Source organism: Schistocerca nitens, chromosome 2 (assembly GCF_023898315.1).
Source record: "Schistocerca nitens isolate TAMUIC-IGC-003100 chromosome 2, iqSchNite1.1, whole genome shotgun sequence".
In the NCBI taxonomy this organism is placed as follows: domain Eukaryota; kingdom Metazoa; phylum Arthropoda; class Insecta; order Orthoptera; family Acrididae; genus Schistocerca; species Schistocerca nitens.
The window spans coordinates 967,865,083-967,879,401 of record NC_064615.1 but is presented as its reverse complement, the minus strand read 5'-3'; the positions used below and the strand labels follow the sequence as shown (position 1 = coordinate 967,879,401).

The 14,319-nt window shown below is 44.8% G+C and overlaps 1 pseudogene; it reads right to left on the bottom strand.

Moving 5' to 3' along the window:
* Positions 1-7,385: 7,385 nt before the first annotated feature.
* On the bottom strand, positions 7,386-7,503 carry LOC126237617 (5S ribosomal RNA; annotated as a pseudogene).
* Between the last annotated feature and the right edge of the window lie 6,816 nt (positions 7,504-14,319).

The window sequence follows — 14,319 nt, the reverse complement described above, 5'->3', positions numbered from 1 at the left end:
AGCTCGGTACGGGCTTTTGTTGAAGTTTGGAGAACATACCTTCACCGAGGAAGTTTCGAGAACATACCTTCCCTCCTACATATATCTCGCGAAGATACCATGAGGATAAAATCAGAGAGATTAGAGCCCACACAGAGGCATACCGAGAATCTTTCTTTCCACGAACAATACGAGACTGGAGTAGAAGGGAGAACCGATAGAGGTACTCAAGGTACCCTCCGCCACACACCGTCAGGTGGCTTGCGGAGTATGGATGTAGATGTAGATTTAGCGAGGGAAAAACGAATGAGTGTATCTACACCTATAGCTACATCTATATGATTACTCTGCAAAACACAATCAAGTGCGTGGCAGAGGGTACATCGAACCACTTTTAAGCTACTTCTTTACCGATCCACTCTCGAAAAGCGCGCGGGAAGAAGGAACACTTAAATTTTTCCGTGCGAGCTCTGTTTTCTCTTATTTTATTATCATGATAATTTCTCCCTATGTAGGCGCACGCTAACAAAATATTTTCACACTCTGAGGAGAATATTGCTGTACGATGGTGGTACGCGTCCGTACATGCTCTAATGTATTTTAACTTATTGTCATTGTACAGTACCTACGAGAGATGTACTCTATCTGATCAGTAGTATCCAGACACGCCTATGTAATGCGGAACTCATTACTAGATATCAAAAGAGGCAAACCTGCGAGTATAAAAGGAGGTAGGATGTATTGTGTTGTCAGTGCAGAAGTAGTAACAGAAGAATGGGTCAATCAGGATGACCCAGTGACTTCGAACGTGGACTAGTCACTGGACATCACCTGAGTTACAAATCGATCAGGGACATTTCAGCCCTTCTAAAGCAGCCCAGATCGACTGTTAATGGTGTGACTGTGAAGTGGAAAACCGGAACAGCAGCCACAGCTAAATCAAGACCAGACATACCACATCTGCTGAAGGATAGTGGTGTCGAGCGTTGTGGAGGGTGGTTGTAAAAAATTGCATGAAATCAACGGAAGGAATCACTCGTGTGTTCCAAAGCGCCAACAGCACTCCAGCGAGCACAGTGACTGCACGTAGGGCACAGTGGTCGAGCAGCTCCTCATAATCCACACATTTCTATAGTCTTGCGAATGTTGGAGAACACTATTTGCTGTCATGTTTAATGTTAAGAGGGAAGGTGATATTACAGTGTGGTGGGAGTTTTTCGTGGTTAGTGTGTGGCACTCTTACTGCGCTTAACGAAACGCTAAATGTAGACGGAGACGAACACAATTTACGGCATTGTATACTGCGTAGAGGAGAAAAGCAGTTCGGAGACGATTATTGTTCGTATAGGCGTGACAATACACCCAGTCATAAAGCGGCGTTGTGAGGCAATCGTTTGTGGGCAACGACATTCTTGAAATGGATTGTCCGCTCAAAGTCCTGACCAAGGGTAGATTAGGGGTGGGAGGGAGGGGGGGGTGGGATGATGTGGGCGATCGCCCCTTCCGAGAGCTGAAACTAAATTAAATCGAATGGTAACTTTTGTAATCTGCATCAAAGTTGAGCATGCGAATTTAGAATCTTGGTCAGTGGATTTAGTCATTTAATTCAGTATCCTCCAAGCCATCTTACTTTGTGTGCCCGAGAGAACGTACTACCTGTTCCAGTTACTTGTGCTCACCCTCCTGTTCGAACCCCTCCTATTGGATTTGCGGGGGCCAAATTTTAGCCGGCTTCCCGATCTCCCACAGCAGCACGTTTTACTTTTCAAAATACGTATATATATATATATATATATATATATATATATATATATATATATATATATATATATATATATATATATATATGTGTATGTATGTGCGAAGTGCGACAGTAAAGTAATGAAACTGATGTGATTGCTTACCGTTTTAGTCAAGTTTAGTGTTGTCTCCTTCAAAGTAGTTCCCTTCTGACTGCACACACTTTTTCCAACGCTTCTGCCATTGATGGTAACATTTCTGGAACTCATCTTCTGTAATATCCTGCAAGACTCTCGTCACAGCTTTTTGGACTTCTTGTGTTCTTTGAAAATGGTGTCACTTGACCGCCGTTTTGACTCTTAGAAATAGGAAAAAGTCGCACGGAGCGATATCTGATGAATAAGGTGGCTGTGGTAGTACTGAAATTTGTTTTGAGGTTAAAACTTGTTGCACTGACAGAGCAGTATGGGATGGCGCATTATCGTGATGCAGAATCCAATTATCAGCAATGTTGACACTGACACGAAGAACTCTTTTTATGAAGTCTTTCTAAAATTTCTTTGTGGTAATACTGGTTAACTGTTTGTTCAGGAGGCACCCACTCTTTATGAACAATTCCCTTGGAATCAAAGAAGCACACAAGCATGCTTGGTCGTCCACTGCGGTCTTCATCTTCAACGCTCGTTCTGCCTTCAAATGGTTCAAATGGCTCTGAGCACTATGGGACTTAACATTTGAGGTCATCAGTCCCCTAGAACTTAGAACTACCCAAACCTAACTAACCTAAGGACATCACACACATCCATGCCCGAGACAGGATTCGAATCTGCGACCGTAACTGTCGCACGGTTCCAGGCTGTAGTGCCTAGAACCGATCTGCCACTACGGCCGACGTTCTGCCTTCACTAAACATTTTATGTCAACGAAAAACTTGAGCTCTTGACATAACCTCCTCTCCAAAAGCCTTCTGAAGCTTACCATAAGTTGTCATCCCGTTTTCACCCAATTTAACGCAAAAAGAAATCGCATACCGTTGCACAATATTATGCAGTTCCATTTCCGTGACGAGAGACACAAACACTTGTTAACTTATTACAGCACAACTCACGACTGAGCAGTTGCATCGAAGTGCCACTTGGACTAGAAGCAGCTTATAGACCAAGGTCAAAGATATTGTGCCTACGTAAGCCTGCAGGGTTACCACATCTTGCAAAGAAAATCAGTCTCATTTCTTTATTGTCGTACCTCATATATATATATATATATATATATATATATATATATATATATATATATATATATATATATATATACGAACTAAACTGGCAATAATATAAGTGTCAACAAATTAAGAAGTTTTAAAAATATTTTTGTTGCAGTATGTTAACAATTATGCAAAAGAAGTTAATCAGAAAAAGATTGTGAATGCTACACATTTCAAGAAATTAAAAACCCTTTTGTCTAGAACAAAATACATTTTTGCAATTTTTTGATATATTAAAGCATAAAAATAGCTTACAACAGTGGTTTTGGAAGGCTCCTGGGTCTTCTTTCTCTTCTATGCAACTGCCCCCACCCACAAGACTTCATTAACTCGCCCCTCATCCCGACCTGAACCCAATGGCACACTTTTGGAATGAGTCAGAACGTTGACTTCGCTCCAGACCCCAGCGTCCAAAATTGCATCTTTCTCTGGTTTCGGCTCTTGTGGAAGAACGGATTGCCATTCCTCCACAGACGTTCAGACGCCTCTCATTGACAGTGTCCCCAGCAGAGTTCAAACAACCACAATGACAGAGGGTGAAAAGCAGATTTATTATTTTACAAATTCTATGATACAGTCGCTGACCTTGTCAGATTTTATCAACCTGGATAAATTTAAATATGTTAGAAAGTTTCCATGGATATTTTTTCCTGGTGTTTATTAGAATGTTCACAATACGTATTTATTTCCGGAATATGTACATAAAATTTTTTTCTACTTTTGATCAGAACTATCTCCTACAAGAACATCAGATATTTTTTAAACACCTGCATATAATTCCATTTGAAAGTATCCAATTCACTTGTTCTTCCTTCCTACACATATTAAATGCCTGTAGAATTATCGAAGATACATTATTTCTACATCTAACAAGCCTCTCATTGTTCCTGAGAAATGTGCCCCATAACTTGAGCTAAAAAAATGCCTCAACGGCCCACACTGGATGGAGTGGAAAATCATGTTAAGGCGTCGCTATCTCTCCCACAAGAGAGAAAACACGGTCCTGCTCTTCACACTGCTCTGCTAATTGTTGCGTAGGACGGAAGTCATCTACCTTATACCTGTGTCCACGAATGTTGCCTGTTTGGTTAGGAAGGTGCTTTATTGCTTGTAACCGCTGGAAACGTGCGCTGTTATACAATGCTTTTGTCGACCTAGTTAGTCTCCCGATAACAACCGGTAATCAACCTGCCTCCCGTTCCTACTGTCGTCATTAAATAAGTAACATATTTATGAAGAGAAGTCCTGATTCTACACAGACCCCGTTCGAGAACATTTTTCGCTTAGCTTTCATAGATTTTACTTATTTTTATTTAGCTGTCGTATGGCGATACAGTAAATATTAAGAAATACATATACACTCCTGGAAATGGAAAAAAGAACACATTGACACCGGTGTGTCAGACCCACCATACTTGCTCCGGACACTGCGAGAGGGCTGTACAAGCAATGATCACACGCACGGCACAGCGGACACACCAGGAACCGCGGTGTTGGCCGTCGAATGGCGCTAGCTGCGCAGCATTTGTGCACCGCCGCCGTCAGTGTCAGCCAGTTTGCCGTGGCATACGGAGCTCCATCGCAGTCTTTAACACTGGTAGCATGTCGCGACAGCGTGGACGTGAACCGTATGTGCAGTTGACGGACTTTGAGCGAGGGCGTATAGTGGGCATGCGGGAGGCCGGGTGGACGTACCGCCGAATTGCTCAACACGTGGCTCGTGAGGTCTCCACAGTACATCGATGTTGTCGCCAGTGGTCGGCGGAAGGTGCACGTGCCCGTCGACCTGGGACCGGACCGCAGCGACGCACGGATGCACGCCAAGACCGTAGGATCCTACGCAGTGCCGTAGGGGACCGCACCGCCACTTCCCAGCAAATTAGGGACACTGTTGCTCCTGGGGTATCGGCGAGGACCATTCGCAACCGTCTCCATGAAGCTGGGCTACGGTCCCGCACACCGTTAGGCCGTCTTCCGCTCACGCCCCAACATCGTGCGGCCCGCCTCCAGTGGTGTCGCGACAGGCGTGAATGGAGGGACGAATGGAGACGTGTCGTCTTCAGCGATGAGAGTCGCTTCTGCCTTGGTGCCAATGATGGTCGTATGCGTGTTTGGCGCCGTGCAGGTGAGCGCCACAATCAGGACTGCATACGACCGAGGCACACAGGGCCAACACCCGGCATCATGGTGTGGGGAGCGATCTCCTACACTGGCCGTACACCACTGGTGATCGTCGAGGGGACACTGAATAGTGCACGGTACATCCAAACCGTCATCGAACCCATCGTTCTACCATTCCTAGACCGGCAAGGGAACTTGCTGTTCCAACAGGACAATGCACGTCCGCATGTATCCCGTGCCACCCAACGTGCTCTAGAAGGTGTAAGTCAACTACCCTGGCCAGCAAGATCTCCGGATCTGTCCCCCATTGAGCATGTTTGGGACTGGATGAAGCGTCGTCTCACGCGGTCTGCACGTCCAGCACGAACGCTGGTCCAACTGAGGCGCCAGGTGGAAATGGCATGGCAAGCCGTTCCACAGGACTACATCCAGCATCTCTACGATCGTCTCCATGGGAGAATAGCAGCCTGCATTGCTGCGAAAGGTGGATATACACTGTACTAGTGCCGACATTGTGCATGCTCTGTTGCCTGTGTCTATGTGCCTGTGGTTCTGTCAGTGTGATCATGTGATGTATCTGACCCCAGGAATGTGTCAATAAAGTTTCCCCCTCCTGGGACAATGAATTCACGGTGTTCTTATTTCAATTTCCAGGAGTGTATTTTGCAGTTATACATTTCAGGATATAGGCACAAAGCTAATACGTTTAGGTACATTCTGAAAATTAACAATTCAACAATACTAAAAGGAGAACATCTAAACTATAATATTACCGTTATTAATAAAAAAAATACATTTAATCAATATTCAACATCTAGTGAATGAATCCAATTGATAGCAGAGTGAGCAGCACTAGTTAAGTCACTGAATGGTACTGGGTACTTTCTCAGAGGGCAGTCTCTGCTAATATGTTGAACGATTTGTTCCTGGGCCCCACAATCTCAGGCTGGAGTGTTTCAGAGTCCCCACTTGCGCATAAGATCATTGCACCTGGCATAGGCGGTTCTTATCCTATTCATTCTTGTCCAGTCACTTCTCTTCAGATCAAATCTGGTAGGCTGGTAGATGGATCTTCAAGGCCTTGATGTTTTGTTGCTGCAGCTTTCCATCTCTTGGACCACTTTTCTTTACTGTCATACATCTTGTTGTGCCCTCCACTATGCCACAGTGGAGTGCGTGACATCAAGCGGTCCGGAGGAGGGTCCTTTAAGACTGTGTGAACTGGAAGGTTTGAGGGCAGTTGGGGTAATGCAGCTTCTTCTATTTTCGACTGGTTGTTTCTTGGCGTTGCAATTCAGGTCGTGGAATGTTAATGCTCGTGTGCAGCCAAGGGATCGGTGTGGATTTTAATGTACTCATAATAATTTTCATTGATTCATTCAAATGGATGTTTAGTTTCTCTGTATGAGTACTGTGTTGCCATACTGGGACACAGTATTCAGCCACTGGATATACTAGTGTGAAAGCTGCAGTCCGTTACATAGCTTCCAGCTTTAATAAAAACGTGCTATGTATTAGATTGAAAAGAATGAAAATATAAAATTTCTCTTATTTTTTAGTTTAAAAATGGCACATTTTAATCCTGTTCTGTCAAAAGCAAGACACTGTTAAACTGGGTAAGCAGTACGTTACATGAGAAGAAAACTCACTAGTAAATTGTACTGATCTAACGAGCTGAAGTAGCGTTGTACCTCTTACTAAGGTGAAATTCCAGCTAAATTAGATCGAAATTTAATCGAAAAGTTTATGCTACAAACACATTTATATCAGCTACGACAACATCTGATACTGAAGTCAGTGGCAACTCATAACCACATATTCGCAGTTATCTCGCAAACACTTAGTTTGTGGTCCTACATTTTTTTGAAATTTTCACTTCTATTATCGTATGCTTTCACACATGTCAATTTTCACAGCTAATTACGATACATACTGTCCACAAATTTTGCACGAGGCGACATGTTCCTCTACTGAGAATCATACAGTGCTAGCAAATGTAACAACAGCTCCTTTGTGTCCACAAACGGATCGCAGCGTATGACGACATCATCGCCCATTACTATTTCACTAGACCATCGTATTATATAATAAAGCACTCCGTCTTCAGGCCTACCGGGACCATCCGACCGCCGTGTCATCTCGGCGGAGGATGCGGATACGAGGGGCGTGGGGTCAGCACACCGCTCTCCTGGTCGTAAGATGGTATTCTTGACCGAAGTCGCTACTATTCGGTCGAGTAGCTCCTCAATTGGCATCACGAGGCTGAATGCACCCCGAAAAATGGCAACAGCGCATGGCGGCCTGGAGGGTCACCCATCCTAGTGCCGACCACGCCCGACAGCGCTTAACTTCGGTGATCTCACGGGAACCGTTGTATCCACTGCGGCAAGGCCGTTGCCTCGTATTTTTTAATAACAATAATGAATTACGCAGACAGTTCAACATCACTGTACCTCGTTCACAAAATAAACGTCTTGTTGTTAACCCATCGCCTGGACGACATCCAAACGAAGACTAGCAAGAAATTGTCAACAATGAAGAATAGTGATACCTGGGCATTCGTTCACCGAAACTGGCAGCTATAGATGACAAGGAAGCCAAGGCAAATTGGCTAAAGAAAAAATGGGAAGACATTGAAAAATAAATGGTCGTCTAAGGGACTGATTCAAAGTAAAGAAAGATCAAAACAACATTTGGTGAAATTAAAAGCAAATGCGTCAACATTAAGTGTACGAGAGCAATTCCAGAGTTGAACGGGTAGATTGGAAGAGTATACTGAAAGCCTCTACAAGTGAGAGGAATCGTCTGATGGCGTGATAGAAGAATAAACAGGAGTCGATACGGAAGACATAACAGATCCAGTATTAGAGTCATAGTTTAACAAACCTTTGGAAGTCCTGTAAATTGGAAAGAACACGCAGAAAATGTGGGGAAGGCGAACCAAAAACTATGTCTTATTGGTAGAATACTTAGAAAACCCAACAGATCTACTAAAGACTGGCTATAATACGCCTGTCCATCCTCTTTTGGAGTACTGTTGCATGGTGTGGGATCCTTACCAGACGGGATTAACGGAGTACATCGAGAAAGTTCAGAAAAGGGTAGCACATTTTGTATTGTCGAGAAATAGGACAGAGAGGGTCAAGGATATGATACGGGATTTGGTGTGGAAATCATTAAAACAAAGACGTTTACCGTTGCGGCGGGATCTTCTAGCGAAGTTTCAATCACCAAATTCCCCCTCCGAATGCAAAAACCTTTTGTTGACGCCGACGTAAATAGAGAGAAACGATCATCATAATAAAGTGAGAGAAATCGGGACTTGCGCGGAAAGATATGTCTGCTTGTTTTTGTCCTTGCGCTGTTCAAGAGTGAAGTGATAGCGAATTAGCGTGAAGGTGGTTCGGTGAATCCTCTTCCAGGCCCGTAAATGTGATATTATTTTAAAAACCTTAATGGCAAGGCTAAATTATACCCACTTATTAGTTCAACTAGCTTCCACTTAGTCAATGGAATAAAGTTCAAGAAAAAACCTGTCTATATTTTACATGAAACTTCCTGGCAGATTAAAACTGTGTGCCAGACCGAGACTCGAACTTGGGACCTTTGCCTTTCGCGGGCAAGTGCTCTACCGTCTGAGCTACCCAAGCACGACTCACGCCCCTCCTCACAGCTTTACTTCTGCCAGTACCTCGTCTCCTACCTTCCAAACTTTACAGAATCTCTCCTGAGAACGTTGCAGAACTAACACTCCTGAAAGAAACGATATTACGGAGACATGGCTTAGCCACAGCCTGGGGGCTGTTTCCAGAATGAGATTTTCACTCTGCAGCGGAGTGTGCACTGATATGAAACTTCCTGGCAGATTAAAACTGTGCACCGGACCGAGACTCGAACTCGGGACCTTTGCCTTTCGCGGGCAAGTGCTCTACCACCTGAGCTACCCAAGCACGACTCACGTCCCGTCCTCACAGCTTTACTTCTGCCAGTACCTCGTCTTCTACCTTCCAAGCTTTACAGAATCTCTCCTGCGAACCTTGCAGAAAAGCAATTGATTGTCGAAGAACTTACTGAGTCACGCAGATGTCACTAAATTTAAATTTTTGCCTGGGACAGCTGATAAATGAAAATAACCCCAATCCCCGCTACCGACCAAGATTTTTGGAGGTTGCCTTGGCTATCAGTTGAATGCCAGATCTGGAAGGTAACCCCCAAATATTCCCCATTAGGATCACCTAACGATGCAGATGATCTGATGACTTGGGGGAATAAGGAGGAGGAAGTACAAGAGCAGTTGGACGTATGGGAACGAACAATGCAAGAATATGGAATGAAATTTAGTATAAGTAAGAGTGAGATGATTATCACAACAACAACAACGAAGGAGAAAGGAACAACTGGAATAACAATTGTTGGGGAAAGATTGAGGAGAGTGGAGAGTTTCAAGTACCTAGGAAGCCTGATACAAGAAGATGGAAAAAACGACAGAGAAATAAACGAGCGGGGGAGAAAAGCAGAAGCATTTCGGAAGTGTGTCAGAAGCCTGATATGGAGCCAGGATGTACCCCAAATCAGTAAACAGGTTATATACCAGTCATACTATGTCCCGATTCTGACAAATGCATCAGAAACCTGGGCTATGAAAGGAAGAGAGAAAAGAAAAGTACAAGCTACTGAGCTGAAATTCTTGAGGAGCAGTATTGGAGTGACAAAGATAGACAGGTTAAGAAATGAGAGGATCAGAGAGTTAATGAAGGTTGTACAATTACAGGAGGAGATACAGAAATCAAGGCTGAGATGGTATGGGCATGTTAAGCGAATGGAGGAGAAGAGGATACACAGGAGGACACACGAGATGAAACTGGAAGGAAAGAGACCAAGAGGAAGAACGAGAGACAGATGGCTGAAAGGAGGGGAGGAATGCGTCCAGAAGAAAAGAGAAGACTGGACCAAGGTGAAGACAGAGAGATGGTGGCAAGACAGAAGACGATGGAGAGGCTTACGTTCCAAACAGATCCGGCCAGAGGCTGGAAACTGTCCAAGATTATGATGATGAGGATCAGCTTTGTCCCAGCCTACTGGGACATTTCGACCTTGTGACACGTGTGTGGAGATGAAATGTGTTGACATTTTTGCAAATACCTAGACACTTAAGACTTTTCTGCTTTCACATTGGTCGGCTGCGTCTAGTCGCATACAAATGGTCACCTTCCAACCTAACATACACCTCGGGCTAAGTGACAGTTCAGCTTGCTTCCACAAAAAAAGTAATTTGATTTCACATCCGCTGACTTCCTCAACTCACATATGAATGGTTATCTTCCAACGTAACTTAGACTTGGGCCTAAGCTACAGATCAGCCCGTCCTCACAACCAGACTTCCTGCTTTCACATTCGTTGGCTTCGTCTAGTCACATACAAATGGGCACCCGATCATTCTGCCTCCCTAAACAAGTAACTTGCTTTCATATTGGTTGGCTTTCATGTCACCTTCCAACCTAGCCTACGCCTCCGAGTAAGCTACAGGTCAGTTTGCTCTCACAACCAGCCTTTTTGCTTTCACATTTTTGGCTTCGTCAAGTCACATATAGCCGATCACTTGCAACCTAACCCAGACCTGGGCTACGTTGGAGATCAGTCTGTCCCCACAACGAGGTTTTTATCTTTCACGTTCGTTGGCCTCGTTAAGTCATATGTGCCAGTCACATACCAACCTAACCTTGCACTAAGCTACAGATCAGTCTGTCTCCAAAACCAGGTGTTTCGCATTCACGTTCGTTCGGGTCGCCAGCCTAACTGTTTTATTTCGACCTAGTCTGAATATAAGAAAACAAGTCTGAAAACTTTAAGCCAAAATAAATTATTATTCAGAAGCGACTCGTCGCAGTTTTTTTCAATCGGTCATCATATATTAAAATTAATTCCTTGTAACACGTGCCACAGACTAAAGGAAAAAAATGTTAGTGAGCGTGTATGCCACATGTAAAAAACCACTTACCCTAATTCCATGTCTGTTTAAGATTCGTCCAAGTTAACAGTTTGTTGCTCACGGAACGAACGGAAGAAACCTCATGTGCTCATCTTGTTATCTCAGTTGAGTGGACTTGAATTTGTGTTTTACCGAGAGAGCGGACTTTATTTCATGGTTCTGATAGCCATTTTGTGTATACACATACGTCAGGTTAGACGGTTTATTTAGGCACCGAGTCTGTTCTCGTCCGATATGCTTCTAACTCTAGGTGTCAGAGTATTTGGGACAGTTCCTTTTTGGGAAGAAAGATGGAAAGTGCGCCCGCTGATATAACAGTGTATGTGGATCGGTTTACGATACATCGAGTTGCCGAGCCGACCCTCTAGCTTCCGCTCAACTAGAACGTCTAAATAGGATAGCTTTACTTCCTTCTCGATTTCCTCAGTGAACTTTATGTTGGGACGAATTGTTGTCATGATTCCTTTCCATGAGGCCAAATAGCAAAGGTAGCACCAACAGCCGGCCGGAGTGGCCGAGCAGTTCTAGCCCCTACAGTCTGGAACCGCGCGACCGCTACGGTCGCAGGTTCGAATCCTGCCTCGGGCATGGATGAGTGTGATGTCCGTAGGTTAGTTAGGTTTAAGTAGTTCTCAGTTCTAGTGGACTGATAACCTCAGAAGTTAAATCCCATGGTGGTCAGAGCCATTTGAACCATTTTTGAACCATCAACATAGTGATGACAACAGAACGAGCATAGTGGCAGCATTATTTACGACATGGTCATAGGTTGGCGCAGGAGAGAAACTGGTGGCAGGCGGCATCACCTCCTCATCTCAGACTAGCAGTTTCGCGATACGTCCTCAATTATTTGTAGGATATATTACAATCTCTGTTTTTGCCGTCTACAGCTCACTCAAGTACCACGCATCTTATTCCCTGTTGTCTTAATACATGTCCTATCATCCTGTCCCTTCTTCTTGTCGATGTTTTCCGCTTGTTCATATTCTCGCCGATCCTGCGGGCAACCTCCTCATTTCTTATCCCAACCATCCTCCTAATTTTCAATATTCTTCCGTAACACCACATATGAAACGCCTCGATTCTTCTCTTTTTCCGGTTTACCCACAGTCCACGATTCACAACCATGCAACGCTGTGGTCCAAAGGTACATTCTTAGAGTTTCTTCCTCAAATTACGGCTGCTTTTAGATAGTACTAGACTTCTCTTGGCCAGGAATGACCTCTTTGCCTATGATTGCATTTCATCTACTTCTTGTTTCAGCCGTCATGTATTGTTTTTCGAAACGCGCTGGTTGTCTCTTATCGCGACGAAGAAGTTTGAAATTTGGCTCATGGGTGGCTACAACCTTCCTCTGTCACGGTGCAAACGACGTCACCCCCGGGCTCGGCGCTGCTTCATACATCAAGGTGTACACACACGCGTAAAAATGACCAGAGCTCAGAAGTTCGTGAGAGGTGTAAGAAGCGTCAATGATGTCCCTCTGACACACCCCATCTTACCTACATTTCACCCCTTCCTTTGACGCCTCTGCTATGGAGGTCAGAACCGCGACACCCAGCGTTGGAATCTCGTGATTTTCTTTCGGGTGACCGAGGAAAACATTTCAGAGACACCGCCGTACAGAATCGACACGAAAAGGCATACAGTGCTTCAATGAAACGCTTCTCTCCTTGGGGTACTGATTTCCATACATTTCGAGGTCGAAAACGATAGTTCGCGTGTAATGACCAACAGGTTGACTCCTTGACAATCTTTAACACTGTTGACAGCGCGTGGACGATTCAGTCCTGTAAGGACATCTAGAGCCAGCAACCACGCTGGACGTGACGGCACCGCTTTGAAGTGTAGTGTGACCGCAGTTTTTCCTCTGATGTACAGGGTGGAAGCGCTAGGAACCGTTCAAAACCATTAGACGAAATATGAACGCGTTCTGAAGCAGGCATGGGTGGTTACACTTTTACAGAGCCCCCGTTTCATGTCCTCTTGTGCCGTGATCACGGAGAAGTGTGACATCGACACATACGTGAATAACACGGCAAAGGGTCCGTCTGAGACCCTTCCCCCCCCCCTCCCCCTCTCCCCCTCCTCCTCCCCCGTCCCCCCTCTCAGTAGAGAGACAAATTGTGCCAGAATCATAGGCGCTTGCAGAGAAAAGCCGATCTGGCTGTAGCGTATTAAGAATGGTCGGAAAATTTGAAAGTTGATTTTCTCGAGAATTTATGAGAGTTGCTTTTGAGGGATGAGCATTTTAGTTCTGAAATATACGTACCATAATTGCGATTGCCGAGTGGTCCTATTATTAGTGCTACCCGTGCGAAACTAGGGCTGGTCGCTAGGTATGAAAATATACTGGCCATTAAAATCGCTACACAAAGAAGAAATGCAGATGATAAACGGGTATTTATTGGACGAATATATTATACTAGAACTGACATGTGATTACATTTTCACGCAATTTGGGTGCATAGATCCTGAGAAATCAGTACCCAGAACAACCACCTCTGGCCGTAATAACAGCCTTGATACGCCTGGGCATTGAGTCAAACAGAGCTTGGATGGCGTGTACAGGTACAGCTGCCCGCTTCAACACGATACCACAGTTCATCAAGAGTAGTGACTGGCGTATTGTGACGGCCAGTGTTGCTCGGCCACCATTGACGAGATGTTTTCAGCTGGTGAGAGATCTGGAGAATGTGCTGGCCAGGGCAGTAGTCGAACATTTTCTGTATGCAGAAAGGGCCGTTCAGGACCTGCAACATGCGGTCGTGCATTATTCTGCTGAAATTTAGGGTTTCGCAGGGATCGAATGAAGGGTAGAACCACTGGTCGTAACACATCTGAAATGTAACGTCCACTGTTCAAAGTGCCGTCAAAGCGAACAAGAGGTGACCGAGACGTGTAACCAATGCCACCCCATACCATCACGCCTGGTGACACGCCAGTATGCGATGAAGAATACAGGGTTCCAATGTGCGTTCACCGCGATGTCGCCAAACACGGATGCAACCATCATGATGCTGTAAACAGAACCGTAAAGGACCTGCAACATGCGGTCGTGCATTATCCTGCTGAAATGTAGCGTTTCGCAGGGATCGAATGAAGGTTAAAGCCACGGGTCGTAACACATCTGAAATGTAACGTCCACTGTTCAAAGTGCCGTCATTGCGAATTCCATATTCTACTAACAGTCATTGGATCTCGACCAACGCGAGAAGCAATGTCG